Genomic DNA, 16779 nt, shown 5'->3' on the forward strand with positions numbered 1-16779 from the left:
CGTATCTTTAGTGTAGTTCATGTTGCATTACTCCATTGCAAATGAAGGCAACACAATATCGATTTTGCTACAATTTTTGATTCGTTTTCTTAGAGCATTCAGAAGCTATCAAATTTGATAATAAGATCGCACTATTTACACTAAACAATCTCCGAATAATTTCAGGGAGGAATCTCAGAAGGAATTCCAGGAGGACCCTAAAAAGAAACTCCTGGAGATATCCATGAAGAAAATTCTGGACTTATCTCTGCAGGAAACTGCTGTATGAAACCCTGAAGGGACTTCTGCAGAAATCTCTGGTGGTTCAAGAATCTGTCTTAAAGAGATCCCTGCAGAAACTTCTAAATTCATGATTGAAATTTTTCGATGAATTTCAGAAGGAAATCCAGGAGGATTTCCTAAATGAATTCAAAAAGAAATCCTAAGGCCAGAAGTACACAGGGTCAAATATTTTACAAGGAAAGAACTTAAGAAACAACATCAGTTTGACATTAATGAAAATTCGATCGAGTCAAACAAGATGTTTGAGCATTGGTTTCTTTTTAGGCAAATATTTGACCCTGTACTAACAGCAGGAATCCCTGAAGGAATTCCGGCGGGGATTTCTAAAGCAAATCAAGAAGGAATCCATTAAGCAAGGATTTCTAGGAGGAATCAATGAAAAATATCCAGTAGAAATCCCAAAAGAATTTCCAGCAGGAATCCTCAAAAGAATTGTAGTGGGAGTTTACAAGAAAATTCGAAAAAGAATCCCAAAGACTTTCTAAGAGGAATCAACGAAAAGTACCTTAGAGGTATTTCTGGAGGAATTCCAGGAGAAATCCCTGAGAGAATCGGGTTGTTTAGTGAATAAAATATTCCTATTTTCAATAGCCTAATCGAAAAAGCTCATTTTTCTGAATATAACGTGATTTTTTGGATTCCAACACCTTTGTTTTGATGGTTAAATTAACGAAACAGTTTTAAATTTTGTTTCATTTAATTCTTATTTCAACTTTATGCAAATTTGTGCACTGATCACCGACGCGAAAATAAAAACCGGCGGTGTGACAAACTGTGGCGTATGGCCTAGGTGGTCAGAATCATGAGATAAACCATGTCGAAGTACTTCATTGTAAATGCACACATAGCGGTGGAATTACGCACTAAACTTACTACTATTTGATAGCCATAGACCTTCTGATCAACTTTGCTGAAGGTCTTAACTATGCAAGGGATACGGTTTTTGAGATACAGTTCAGAAAATGATGAAGTCTTTAGGTGATGTCCACCCTGATAAAAAATATCATAAAAATACGATAAATTTTTTGTTACAACACCATTTTTTCGAAAAATATTTTTTTTTGTCTGTATTAACGAGATTTTTAACCCTAGGCTAGTTCATCTCGGGACCCACGCTTTACTTCCCTTCCGAAGGAAGAACCCACATTTTGTGAGTATGTCGGAAGTGGGATTCGATCCCAGGTCCTCGGCGTGATAGTCTTGTGTTCTAACCACCACACCAGGTCCGCTCCTTCGAAAAATATTCACCATTAAACATATTGTAATTTACACGGCATACTCACCATCACCCCTATTGTTCTATACCATTCGGCGAAGGTAAATGGCACTTTTACAATAAAAAAATGGTGGTCGTTATGTATCTTAACCATAAAATTTTGAGAAAATTTGTATACACTTTTTCGCGAAAAACAATAGAATGTATTGTTTTATAAGACATTTTAAGGGCAATTTTCAAAAGATAACAATATATCTTAATGTTTTTTCATTGTTCTTATAATACAAATACAATTAATTGAATGGCGTCAAATGAATCGTTGTTACAATAAAAATACAATAATATTTGTTGTTATTTGTAAGCAGTTTTCGCTTTTGAAAATCCATAGAATTTATATTTCCCACTTACATTTATATCCAGCATTTACGAGCACTAACGTCCGCCAGAATGATATGCACATTTTATGATAAGAATCAAACACTCTGATGTCTGTCTGGTATGTAATGCTTGGCAGCTGTTCATAAGATCTATCTTCAATCTTTTCAAATAACTGCCAAATATCACAAGTCCGACCTCAGGTCGTATGACCCATCCAATAAATCGTTCACAATTCATGTGGCCATTAGTATCTGTAAATGCTGGAGAAAAATGTTACCGAGAAATATGAATTCTTTGGTTTTTCAAAGGCGACATCTGTTTACATAACAACAAATATTATTGCATGTTTATTTTAACATCGGTTCAATTGACCCCATTAAACTATGTAATTGTATTTGTATTGTTATCAATGGTAGTTTACTATTTACTAGAATCCTTTAATTTATTGGAAAACATTAGAAAAATCATTGATCATCTTTTTCTTGTCGTAACATCCTCACTAGACCGGCCCAAATACAAAAATGTCGAAAAATTCCACGGGGCACCCTCTAGAATCGTGCCTTTGGATAAGAAGAACAATCTGTGAAAGATTCAGCTCAATCGGTTGAAAACTGAGCTGGCGCAAATGAGTTGAAGGTTTGTATGGGATGTTCAGTCCGAATATATGGGAAATTGGATGTCCTCCAGTCTCTCATACAGCCCGCCGGTTTGGCGAGTTCGATTTGGCTCAGAATTGAAAGAATTACAGTTGATACACTAATGAACAACTTTGTAGAAGACCATATCATAATAAAACTTAATTTAGTTGCGGTTTTAGCCAAAGAAACCAGGATGAGGACATCTTCCCCCGTATACTCTCGGTTGTTATATGCAGCACGTGTTTGTCAGCCGTAGCTTGCGCGCTACAGCATAGGCAGCTATGTAATTCTACATTGTCTCGATACTCACCCATATGCGTGAGCAATGAAAATGAAGGACAACATAGCCGCCTATGATGTAGTGAGCAAGTTTCGAACAGCAAACACGTGCTGCATATAACAACCGAGAGTATACGGGGGAAGATGTCCTAATCCTGGTTTCGTTGGCCAAACCGCAACTGAATTAAGTTTTATCATGATACGGTCTTCTACAAAGTTGTTCATTAGGGTATCAACCACTATTATTTCAATTCTGAGTCAAATCGAACTCACCAAACCGGCGTGCTGTATAAGAGACTGGAGGTCATCCAATTCCCCATATAATTGGACTGAACATCCCATACAAACCTTCAACTCATTTGCGCCAGCTCAGTTTTCAACCGATTGAGCTAAATCTTTTACAGATTGTTCTTCTCATCCAAAGGCACGATTCTAGAGGGTGCCCCGTGAATTTTGAAAACTTTTTTTCGCTTCATACAAATGTGGGCCGGTTTACCCTCCCTGGCCAGTGAAGAGAATTGTCAGACAAAATAGGCACAAAACAAGCAACAAAGAAGGTGCGACGATTACTCTTTATCCCTACTGGTAACAGATAATGACATGATCTCGAATTTTTTTGTTGCAGACAAAACGGAAGCTGAATTTGTTGCGTACTTTTCAACTCGTGAATAATCAATTATTGTGTTATAATATTCTACCTTGTATTCAAAACCCTTGTTTTCCTTTACCAGTCCATTATGCTCATATGTCATTGATACCATGATACACAATAATAAACTGGCATTCATTTGTTATCGTTGCTGTGATCAACACGCGTTCTTACTCTGTGCGACCTGAGAGAGAGGAGACAGCTGGCTTCGATTGCGTGCTACCTAATGTCAAGGAGGACCTGTCACAAACTGTCACCGAAAACCGAGCTAAAATCGCACATTGGTGGTGCGTAGTGGCCAAATATCCAAAAGATTTTATTAAAATTTGGCTCCGTTTGTTGTGATCGCATATGCTAAACTAATGATGGCCAGTTTCCCTCAATCAGCGCAAAGAATCCTTTTATTTGCAATGCTTTGTCGCAGCGATCTCAATATGCAAATCATTTTTGACCAACAATATATTTTCAAACCATTGTGCGGCGCACAAAATTGTAAAAAGAAGTAAGAAGAAGAAATGTAAACATCGTGGCTGTCAGTGAGCTGTCTCCTCTCTCTCAGTGTGCGACTATCCGAAAATACAACAGTTGGCGACGAAAGAAGAAGAAGAACCTACGAAGATTCGGCCGATTGCAGCCGTTTGGCTGGTGCTACGTAGCGGGGCCGATCGCCGGAAAAGAATTTGGACATACGAAGTTGAGGTTACGTGTTTGCTGAGGTGTTGGTTGCTGCTAATTGCTTTCTGCTACGACGCGGGCTGTACATTGCCGTTTTGCTGCTGCGCTGTTGAGTGTTTTGATGCTGCCAGGTTGGACCCTGTTCTATTGCTGCTACTGCTGATTGCGCTTGATGTGAGTGATGGCTAATCCGACGAATGTTGCTGCTGCTGCTGCCGGAAATGCCGCCGGAGCGGGGATTCCACCGACGTTTAATTTCGAACCCTTCGATAGAACGAAAACAAAGTGGGGCCGTTGGGTGAAACGGCTGGAAGGTGCAATGCGACTGTTTGGTGTGAACAACAACGTCATGCAAAGTGTACTACTGCACTACATGGGCTCGGAGACATACAACATCCTTGCGGACAATGTGTCTCCCGACGAACCGGAGAATCAGACATATCAACAAATCGTGGACGTGCTTGGGAACTATTACGATCCGGAACCTCTCGAGATGGTAGAACTGTGGAAGTTCAGATCCCGGACACAAATGGAAGGGGAATCGATTGCGGAGTTCATCACGGCGCTGCAACGTGAAGCGAAATACTGCAAATTCAGCGACTATCTGCAGAATGCGCTGCGAAATCAGCTGGTGTTCGGGCTTCGCAACCAGCGTATCCGGTCGCGTCTAATCGAGGAAAAGGCGTTGACGTTCGACAAGGCGAAGGACATTTCACTTGCGATGGAGGCGTCCGGTGAAGGTGCTGAAGTTCTCAACCGGAAGTTGCATGAGCTGAATCTGATTGACAATTCCGCTCACCACCAACGATCGTCGACGAGCAAGGTAACTAACAATACTAACAAAACGTGTTACCGATGTGGTAGTGAGACGCACCTTGCAAACGTCTGCCGACACAAAGATACTGTTTGTGGATTTTGCCGAAAGAAGGGACATTTGCAACGTGTTTGTCTCAGTACGCCACCGGACAGTAAATTCAAGAAAGATGATAATAAGAAATTGAAAACTCATCTGGTCGAGGAGGGGGGTGAAAATGATAGCGATTCTGGGGACGAAACGATCGATGAGATCTGTGTCATTGATGTTTGTAATTGCAATGTAAGTCATGAGAATAAACCGTTGTCGAAAATCTACATACAGCTTACGGTAAATCAATCACTGATGAGGTTTGAGGTGGATAGTGGGTCACCTGTGTCGCTGGTAAGTGCTACTGACAGGGCGAAATATCTCACAAACCTTCCGCTTAATCAGACAAATACAAAATTGCGTAGTTATTGTGGTGGTCAAATAAAAGTTCATGGTACCGTCGATGCTGATGTGGTATACAAAGGCAAAGTGGAAACCTTACGCCTGTTTGTGGTGGATTCGAACCGGCATCCCCTTCTGGGAAGAGAATGGATGCGTGCATTGCAACTCAATTGGAATGAAATTATGGCAGGCTCGGTTACTTCTGTCGATAAAATCACTATTCGTCCACCATTGTCAGATTCCGTAAAGTCTCTCATTGATCAATTTCCTTCCGTGTTCGATAATTCCGTCGGCAAGATGACTAAAATACAGGCTAGTCTTACTCTCAAACCGAACGCCAGACCAGTGTTTCTAAAATCTCGCACTTTACCTTTCGCTATCCGTGATACTGTTGAACGAGAAATCAATGAAATGGTTGACAATGGGATTCTGGTGAAGGTCAATAATAGCGAATGGGGTACTCCTGTCGTGCCGGTGATGAAGTCCGCTAATAAGGTCCGGTTGTGCGGAGATTACAAGTTAACGGTGAACAAGCATTTGTTGGTTGATGAGCACCCATTACCAACGGTTGATGAGCTTTTTGCGAATATGGCAGGTGGGCAGAAGTTTTCAAAACTGGATTTGGCACAGGCGTACTTGCAGATGAGTGTGCGACCAGAAGATCAGGGAATGCTCACATTGAACACTCATTTGGGATTATTCCAACCGACAAGACTGATGTATGGTGTTGCCTCTGCGCCCGCCATATTCCAGAGAGAGATTTCGCAGATTCTTCGTGACATTCCTGGGGTATCTGTCTTCTTAGATGATGTCAAGGTTACAGGGCCGGATTACGAGACACACTTGAAGCGACTACAAGAAGTTTTGAGGAGATTTGCAGAGCATGGTATGAGAGTGAATGTAGCTAAATGCGAATTTTTCGCGGACTCTATTGAGTACTGTGGTTATGTCATTGATTCCGAAGGTATCCACAAGATGGAAGAAAAAATTTCCGCTATACAGAAAATGCCTAGACCAGAGAACCGTGAGCAGGTCAGGGCGTTCCTTGGGCTTGTTAATTACTATGGAAGATTCATGCCTGATCTCAGCACGAAAATCTATCCAATCAACAATCTCTTGAAAGACCATACTCCTTTTGAATGGGACAACGATTGTGAAAGGGCGTTTGAATGGTTGAAATCTGAGATACAGTCCGATCGCGTATTAGTCCATTATGATTCGAGTTTACCGCTTGTTCTTGCCGTGGATGCCTCACCGTATGGTGTTGGGGCGGTGTTGAGTCACGTATACCCGGACGGAAGCGAACGCCCGATCCAATACGCATCACAAACTCTGAACACAACTCAGCAAAATTACAGCCAAGTCGACAAAGAAGCGTATGCTATTGTCTATGGTGTCAAGAGGTTTCATCAGTATCTGTTTGGCAGGAAATTCGTTCTTGTCACAGACAACAAACCTGTGGCGCAAATTTTCTCGCCGGAAAAAGGTCTGCCCACGCTTTCTGCTCTGCGTATGCAACACTACGCTGTCTTTTTAGAGTCTTTCCAATTTGATGTCCGATATCGACCCTCAAAAGACCACGCCAACGCAGACGGAATGTCCCGTTTACCTGTTCCAGATAGAGCCAACAAGAAACGCATCGAAGAAGTTGACGTCATCGAGTTGGATCAGATCCGTACGCTGCCCGTATCCGTGGAGGAACTCGAAGAGAATACAAAGCAAGATGCTTCCGTTCGCAACTTAATCCAAGGTTTGAAGACAGGGCGATCAGTAGAAGGCCGTGATCGATTCGGAGTTGACCAAAGCGAGTTCAGTCTGCAAAGCGGATGTCTGATGAAAGGCATAAGAGTGTATATCCCGGAACCTTTGCGTCGAAGAGTTCTTGAAGAACTGCATGCAGGACATTTCGGGATCTCTCGGATGAAATCTCTAACGAGATCATACTGCTGGTGGGAATCTATTGACCGCGATATAACCGAACTTTCACGTGATTGCGTCAGCTGTGCAAGAACCAGGAATGATCCTCCAAAGGTACAAACACACTGTTGGGAGAGGCCAGTGGAACCATTCCAGCGTATACATGCCGACTTCGCGGGGCCGTTTATGGGGCTCTACTTTCTTATAATTGTGGATGCTTATAGTAAATGGCCTGAGGTTAAGGTTATCCCTGACATGTCAACCGATACTACAATTGAGCGAATGCGCGAGTTTTTCGCCACGTTTGGTTTGCCAACGGCGTTGGTCACGGACCGAGGTACGCAGTTCACATCTGCACACTTTCAAGATTTTTTGAAGAAAAATGGAATCATCCACAAAATGGGAGCGCCTTATCATCCAGCCACAAACGGCCAAGCCGAACGATATGTTCAAACGTTTAAGGACAAAATAAAGGCTCTACAGTGTCCACGATCAGAAGTTCAGAAAGAACTGCACAATATAGTCATGGCCTACAGAAGAACCATCCACCCCGCTACTGGGAAGAGTCCTTCGATGATGGTTTTCGGGAGGCAGATGAGATCTCGTATAGACCTACTAGTGCCCAAAAGCGACCGTGACGACAAGCATTTCGGTTCCAGGGGAGAAGAGGTGACAGTTCGTTCGTTTGAGATAAATGACAGAGTAGCTGCCAGAGACTTTCTTTCGCATTCGGATAGATGGAGGTTTGGTATTGTTTCGGAAAAGGTTGGGAAGCTGCATTATATGATCGAACTTGATGATGGTAGGTTGTGGAAACGTCATATTGACCAAATCAGACCAGGTCCAGTGAGTCAACAGTCTCAGTCTGAACTTCCTGTTGTTAGGAGTGTTGTTCGGCCGTCCATTCCTTTGCCACCGCCACAAGAATGTACATCTGAGGTACTGGTTGATCCAACAGAATCTCGAGACCCTTCCGAACCTGTCAATAGCGCTGATCCCGAACTCGCTCGCAATCATTATCCAAGTCAAAGTCAAAGAGCGACACAAGCACACTGTATTCAACCAACGAATGCCTCGGGGACTGGAGATACGGACCTCAGAAGGTCTAACAGAGTTAGGAAAGCACCGAATAGACTCGATCTCTGAATTTGTGTTTACTAACTATACTAACTCTCAATGTATCAAGCAATCATCGTTAGGGAGGAAGAAATGTTATAATATTCTACCTTGTATTCAAAACCCTTGTTTTCCTTTACCAGTCCATTATGCTCATATGTCATTGATACCATGATACACAATAATAAACTGGCATGCATTTGTTATCGTTGCTGTGATCAACACGCGTTCTTACTCTGTGCGACTATCCGAAAATACAACATATTGCTAACCTAAAGTCGAAACTGTTTGATGATAGAGCTTCACCAGAGTTGCAGTGTTTACCGACTCGAAGTTACCGTTCGAAAATCGCAATGCAAGGCTTAAAAATCTCTAAACTCGTGGTGTACGATGTTAATCCCAATATTTTCAAGTTGGGACAAACTTATGTCGCATGGGTTTGTTTGTCGCAACAAATACAGGTTGCGACATTGTCATTATTGTTGCGCGATGGTTGAATTTTGATTCACTGTCCCTGGCCCGTCCTTTTCATCCTACTTTGTATCTTTCTATCCACTTTCTCTCGCTCTCTCTTCTCTACATATACAACTCATGTATATTCATATGTTCATAGCCATCGCTAGAACCAGAAACGAATTGAAAAAAGTCGTTTCCCTCCCTTCCAACTTCTACTCACAGCACAGTGTATATATAACGCCTATAAGTTATGCAACCAAAGCGTGCTGTGCCGCTTGACCTTATTCACCTTATTCACCACACAATCTATCACGAACACTATAAATATCCCCTATCCATGGATCGCATCACCGACCCAACGGTGACTCCCAGATCTTCCATCCTTTCCGTCTAAAAAATACTCCAGTCCGTGCCTGTTGTGGGGACGCAGAGTGCTCTCGGTCTCTAGTAGCAACAACCAGTACACTCTAACATTCCTTTCCCTTCCCAGCTGACTATAAGGACTTGGCCGGCGCCGTTATTGATCAAATATGCATGAGCTGCTAAAATTGCACTTTGAGAATAAGTGGAATGTCCCAGCCTCTTATTCAGTTGGATCTCAGTGCAATTGGTACCAGTTCAGATCAATCACGGAGGAGCAACCATTGACATGTATAGTCAGAATTGATCGTTGATCGTTTTGATCGATCATACAAATGTGGGCCGGTCTAATCCTCACTTGGCTAAACCTGCTTTTCAGCTAGTTTTCTATAAGTACTTCCTCAGTTATTCATTGAGAGCTTCCTCTGCTAACACGGCTTTGACGTCTGTCAGTCGTTGAAGTTTTAGCGAATAACATTCGATAACCGAAACATCTACTGTACTCAAATTTAAAACGAAAACTATAAAAAATATGTCAAGTGATTTTGTATTTGATTTTACAAACATGATCCATGCAACAATAATATCTATTGTAATTTATTTGTTACGAATTGTTTTTAAGTGTAATTGAGAAATAAACTCTTTTGCTTTTTGAACTTTGCAGGCACTTTTGCAACTATTTAAAAACAATTTAAATTAATTTTTACTGATAGTAACTTTCAATTATTATAGAACTATTGAAAAACAATCGAATCAATTAGTCACTAATGAAGCTAATGTTCACTTATTGTACGAACTTTATGGGCTTGATTTCTGTTGTAAAAAGTAACAATATATCTACTATGTGTTTCATTGTGAACAATAAAACCAGTCATTTGTTAATAATATTTACCATCCGGGAAACTTTCTGGGGGTGCTGCAATATTCAATTAGGGTGTTGCATATTAGACGATGCGATGCCATATTTATGGCGGGTAGTGTACATACGTATCTTTATATTATCCTTTTCTTGTGATTTCTTTCACGCGTTTCAATCTTAGTTGAAACTAACATAGATATTCAGAATTTATTCTAATATTTACATATGTATAAGAACGCACTTTTTCATAATACAACACTCAAATGTTCACATTTTCATCAACAAATCAGCCAACATAATGTTCAATAAAGCTCAATACGAAAATTCATCAAATTGTTGGAAAAAACCCGATTTAATCCACCTATGGTGCACAGAACCCTTCTTACACTTATTAAAAAATTTGTTAAATACAAATAATACAACAATAATTTAATTATTGTTGTATTATTTGTATTTAACATATTTGTTTTGTGGAATTGACCAAAAGTTCTAGAAAATATTGTGGATTTGGCATCTAGTGGATTGGTTTCCAAAATAGCATCATGGACCATGGACTAAACTACCAGAAATGCCAGACACTTCCTAGAGTCTTGTATGGAATGTATAAAAAATAGCTTACATATTCTGGAATTTTGTATCTTTTATTAACTGCTAAAAGATCTTGAATCGATTAACAAATGGGTAAGAAAATCAGCGAGATACACTTTGTCTAAATCAGTCAATTAAATTAGCGCCGAAGTACTTGGTATTCATGGTTATGGTGTAAAAACGACAAAAATGATATATTTACTAAGTTAATTAGTTTTGGTATTAGCTAGTTATTTTGGCTGTCTGGTTCTTCATAGCTTTCATTTAACATATTGTTAGTTTCCATAAAATTCCTGTGTATTTGTAATTTGTTATTTATAATTTTGTTGAAAACAATAACCTGCTAGTATATACTTTGTATGAGGTCAGCATCATTTATTGAAAAATAATTTCCCATAGACTGGTCAAAAACAAATGCACGATAACAAGTGAATATAATAAAAAAAAGAATTTATTGAAATACTCTTCGTAAGATATCTCAGTAATCAAATGTCGAATCGAAATAAAATTTCAGGGCCTTTTACAAGGATATTGTAGCTTTCATTTGGTGCTTAGAGAACCCAAATCGGTTGACAGACGGCTGAGATATTTATTATGGTACCCTTGGTCAAAAATCTCTCAAAAAGTTAACCTGTATTACTCCCAAGTACTCTTTGAAAGATATCTCGGTAACCAAATGTCCAATCCTAATGAAATTGTATAGGGTTCTACTAGAATGTTGTAGCTTTCATTTGGTGCCAGGATAACCGAAATTGGTTGACAGACGGCTAAGATATTTATTATGATACTTTTGGTCAAAAATCTCAAAAGGTTTAGTTGTATAAATCCCAAGTACTCTTCGAAATATATCTCTGTAACCAAATGTCCAATCGAAATAAAATTTCTGGGCGATCTACTAGGATGCTGTAGCTTTCATTTGGTGTCAAAAGAACCCAAATCGATTGACAAACGGTCGAAATATTTATTATGATACACTTGGTCAAAAATCTTGAAAATTTTAGAAGTATGACCCATAAGTACTCTTCGAGAGATATCTCGGTAACCAAACGTCCAATCGAAAAAAAATTCAATAGCGTTCTACTAGGATGTAGTAGCTTTCATTTGCTTCCAAGAGAACTCAAATCGGTTGACAGACGGCTGAGAAACGTGCGTGACTTTTTTTTGTAACGCACATACACACACACACATACAGACATTTGCTCAGTTCGTCGAGCTGAGTTCATTGGTATATGAGACTCGGCCCTCCGGGCCTCGGATCGAAAGTCGGTTTTTCGAGCGATATTTATACCCTTCTTATGGGTGTAAGAAGGGTAAAAAATGGTTGAGTACATGAACATATCGATTTTTTTTGAATATAGGGCTTTACACCCTTTAACAAGGCGTAACTAGAAAATGGGCCCAACGATATTTTTTCAAATTTTGTTCAGACATGCAGGATAGTCATAGAAACAAGTGGTGGGTATCGATTGGATGAAGATTTTTATTTTATAATAACGGTCTGGAGAGCACCGTGAAAATGCATTCGAAAAAAATCATTGTCGATTTCTTAACGGCGTTAGAAATTTTGTTCAGCAGCGTGGAAAAATATGAACAACGCACAGTGCACAAACAAAAGCCAGCTAAAACCTCTTACTCGAAACCCCCAAAAACGTATGAAAATCACGAAATCTCTCGCAAGTTTTCGCAAAGTAAATCATACACCAATCAAAAGCACTGGTCCTAGGCTTACAAAATCACACAACCGCATCGCTGGCACTCGCATCTTACTACAGTTTTAGATCAATTTTGACTCAAAAACGGGTAATTTTCAAGAATATCGAAGAATAACTCTTCTTTAGGAAGCTTTGTAACATCTTAAATTCCATACAAATGATCTGCACATGTCTAGGAGCAAAATCTTCAAAGCAACTACCACAGTTCAAGCGTTTATTAAAGCGCGGCACACTGGCAAAGCTATGACTAAACATTACAGTTTTTGTATGAAGGCCATAAACCACGGTATGTTCAGAAGGCTGTCAAAAATTCAAATTTCAATGAAATTTTGGAATTCGACAGTTGAAATATTTAGGATCTGGAAAAAAATTCATCTACGTGAAAAACATTTTCATTTTTTAGGTTTCGAGCGCCCTTGCCCCACTGACTGACGGCGGTGGCAGCGCACATGTCTAGTCATGAGGTGGTATTTAGACTGGCAATTGGAAAGTTCAGCGGCCAAAAGCTAACGAACAAGAACGGCCTACGAATGATTGATTTCGCCGCCTCTGAAAGCATGACCATACGTAGCACCTACTTCAGCCTCCCTTATTGTTATACCTGGAGATCACTACAGCCGACGGGATCCTACATCACCCACGCACGCTATGTCTGAATTAAGAGATTATAAATATTGAATGTACCTACATCGGGTTTCATTCTACATAACATCATTATCCAAGCAATATTTGCATTTGCAGAAGGTTTCAAAATATTCTATCGGTGAAAATTTTCCCATAGGGTATTTTAACCAATAGTGGACCCCTTAGTAGTTAAAATTTGCTATGATCGTTAAAAAATTATGATATCCTAATCGAATTGCATTTACCGGTGCTCGCACCCTATATGCTATTCTAAACTTTAAGAATATATTCGTATGTCTCTGTGTTGATACGCGTTTAATCGCAAGTAGCTGTAATGTATATGATTTATTGTCCAAAGAGGTCCAAAGTACCAATTGCAATTATACACTGCTGCTTTTTTCCAGAACAGGGAGGAAATTCCGAAATCAAGGGGATGCTATCTATAAGCTTGCAAATTGCATGAAACACAAGAGGCACCAAAGCATACGACGGCAACTGGATTAGATACAATTAAATGCCTCAAACACTCAAAGAGAATGACTAACATCAAGAAGCACAGGCTGATAAATGCGAAGTGCTACTTGAATGATATCAAACATTATGTATAAGAAATATCTGTCCAGTTGTTATCTACAGTCGCAGACTTCAGTGTCACATACTTCAGTGCTCTTCTTAGTATCAGTTCGGACGCGATTTTTCTTGCTTTTTGCTGGTTTATCACTAAACACATGTGATTTTTTTCTTCGTTTGACCAAATGAAAATAGTGCTAAACATGAATGGGTAAAAAAATACTTACGCTTTTAGAAATTCAACTATTCCATTATTCCGAAACTGCGGAATAAATTGGACCTAATCAAATACTACAAGACGCACAGTATTTGCCCAGCTCCTCACTAACATGCACAGCCGGAAATTGGCTAGAATAGCGTTTTCAGCACTTCTTCCACTATAACAACACCATATTCCTTCACTCCATCACTCACATGATCTAGGACAGTATCAAACTTTTAGGTTTATCACTAAACACACCGAAAATCAGATAAATTTTAAAATATTTTGCACTTTGTTGATAAATGGAGAGCTTCTCGTTCTGAATCTGGGTCGATTTGGCTTCGGATTTTTGGAACACGGCTGTCAAAACTGCTACCGCTGTCAAAATGCGGGTTCGGAACAGTTGGTCGAAAAAAAAAATAGTACTAGAATTTCATTAAGGTATGTCGGCTTGTATGTCGGTCACACTCAAAAATAAAAAATATCAGGGGGATGACAAACAGCTGGAATTAGCATCCCAGCATTTTATTTATTGCCACAAAAGCTCAATGACGCAGTGGCTTAATTTCCCCAACAGGGGAGAAAAAAAAATGATGAAACATGGCGTCCATTTTTTTCGTTTTTATTGCTTTTCGTGGCAAAAAATGGCTTGAAATATGGTTTTAGACTAAACCCCCCGAATAAAACGGTATGATACATTAATTGTACAGCGTATGTTTTAGTAATTATTCGTGCTATCATAAAGTGGATTATAAATCGATGATAAGACTAATCGTTTTGATGATAGCATTTATCATTCCGGGAGTTTTGATGATAGGCCGAATGGGTTGTTAAGTATCGTTACCATTCAAAAATGCCAAATTTCTCGAACAAAAATTTTGCAGAATCATACATGTTATAATCACTCTATCATCTACTTTATGATACGACGAATAATAAAAACAAAACGGAAATATTTCACCAAATCTACTTTACCGACAGGAAAAAAGCACACCCTGCGGGCACTTGTCGGACACTGTCAAGTTTGGCGGCGATTATGTGAATCATTGTTTACTTCGACGGTGTTTTTTTATTTGAAGGATCAGGAATCGAACCTGATCAATCTGTCTTGATAATTTCTCTTGTTGTGTTTACGCACGACACCAAACAGAATCTGTGCTCGCGGTTGACCGAAATGCAATAATGTTGTAAAGGCGCGAAGGGCAAAAAATGTTAGGCAGGAATATTCTTTGATCTATCCCAGTGAACCCCAGTGAAAACCGATGTCGGAGCCGATACTTACAGTGCAGTGACGACGGATGGACGGAGGATGTGCACGGGAATATATCTACCACCTGCGGCATGTAAAGTTTCCCATGTTCTTCACAAAACCATGGTAGCGTGATCAAGAGCGTGATAGTGTTGGTAATTGGGAATTGGTCACCAGGAATATTTTTTTCAAGCACTGACGGGCTTGCTGACGAGTTAGATCACGGATTTGACTAGGATTACAAGGTATGTTTATTATAATTCATCATATTTGCATTTCGATTATGACTGCACGGTCTGAGTGCAGTGAAAAAGCTTTAACTATTGATTGCGGTCAGCAAATTCATGAAAAACTAATTATTAAAAATTATTCATGAATCATAGAAGGAATCGTTATCATTAATAGTACGATCATTGAAAAGTATTGAATGATCTAATTTCAAAGACTTGAATCATTCAATCATGAATATATTATTATATCTATCATTATTATTCCACAAATGAACATCCTATAATATGCACGATACCATGAACCATAATTTTCTATTCGGGATTTTCTATTCTTTGTTTCGTCAGTTCGAAAGATGTGGCTCCGTTGTTAACAGCTGCCCCGTCCCCCTTGGTTAAGACTGTTACACATCATCCTCCACTTGCACTCGTTCTCAACTATAATGACGCACACATCCAGGAAAGCATTTCTCCGGTCTCGTACGATTTCAACCGGGCGAACCACCAAGGCATAGCTGAATTTCTTGGTTCAATAGACTGGCTTGACGTTCTGGATTTGAACGATGTGGAAAATGCTGCTCTAACACTTTCGCATATCATGGGACATGCAATTGAAAGATATGTACCAAAAATAAATCATTCCTCCTGTGGCCCACCTTGGCAAACTCAAGAGCTCCGCAGAATGAAGACTACAAAACGTGCAGCCCTTAGACTGTATTCCAAACGCCGAACGCTCCTTCTACGTGACCATTACTTGAGGGTGAACAACGAATATAAGAACACTAGCAGGCGCTGTTTCAGAAGATATCAGCTACACATCCAACGAAAACTGAAGTCGAAACCCAAAGCGTTCTGGCGATATGTGAATCAACAACGAAAGGAGTCTGGGTTGCCTTCCACAATGACGCTTGAAGGTCGAGTGGCCTCTGATAGGAACGATGTGTGTCGTCTTTTCGCCAGTAAATTTGCTAGCGTGTTCAGTGAGGAGGTTCTATCCGAAGAGCATATAATGCTTGCCGCTAGTAATGTTCCACTGAACGGTGATGTACTAACCACGATTGGTGTTGATGATACAACGATTGTGAGAGCAGCCAGGCAATTGAAATCATCGATCAATCCCGGGCCCGACGGTATTCCATCATCTTTCCTAAAAACGCATATTGACGAATTAGTCGACCCTATCCGGTTGGTGTTTTCTTTGTCCCTAACTAGCGGAATTTTTCCGTCAGTCTGGAAGAAAGCTATCGTGTTTCCCGTTCACAAAAAAGGCGATCGAAAGGATGTCAGTAATTACCGAGGAATATCATCTCTCTGTGCCATCTCGAAACTATTCGAGCTTATTGTTATGGAACCACTGATGTCTCATTGCAAGCCGTACATCAGTGAAAATCAACATGGTTACATCTCGGGTAGATCCACTACCACCAATCTCTTGAACCTTACGTCTCACATTACGGACAGCATGGCTGAACAAGCCCAAACTGATGTGGTCTACACGGATTTGAGCGCTGCATTTGACAAGATTAATCATGCTGT

The 16779-nt window shown here is 40.0% G+C and overlaps 1 protein-coding gene across 1 annotated transcript in view; it reads right to left on the reverse strand.

Moving 5' to 3' along the window:
- LOC115258588 (uncharacterized) overlaps positions 1-14130 on the reverse strand; it is a 62800-nt gene extending 48670 nt beyond the window's left edge. The window contains exon 1 of the mRNA XM_062848049.1: positions 13793-14130. The gene's annotated coding sequence lies outside the window, so the exon portion shown is untranslated. The remainder of the gene's footprint in view (positions 1-13792) is intronic.
- Between the last annotated feature and the right edge of the window lie 2649 nt (positions 14131-16779).

This window comes from Aedes albopictus, chromosome 2 (genome assembly GCF_035046485.1).
Source record: "Aedes albopictus strain Foshan chromosome 2, AalbF5, whole genome shotgun sequence".
Lineage (NCBI taxonomy): Eukaryota > Metazoa > Arthropoda > Insecta > Diptera > Culicidae > Aedes > Aedes albopictus.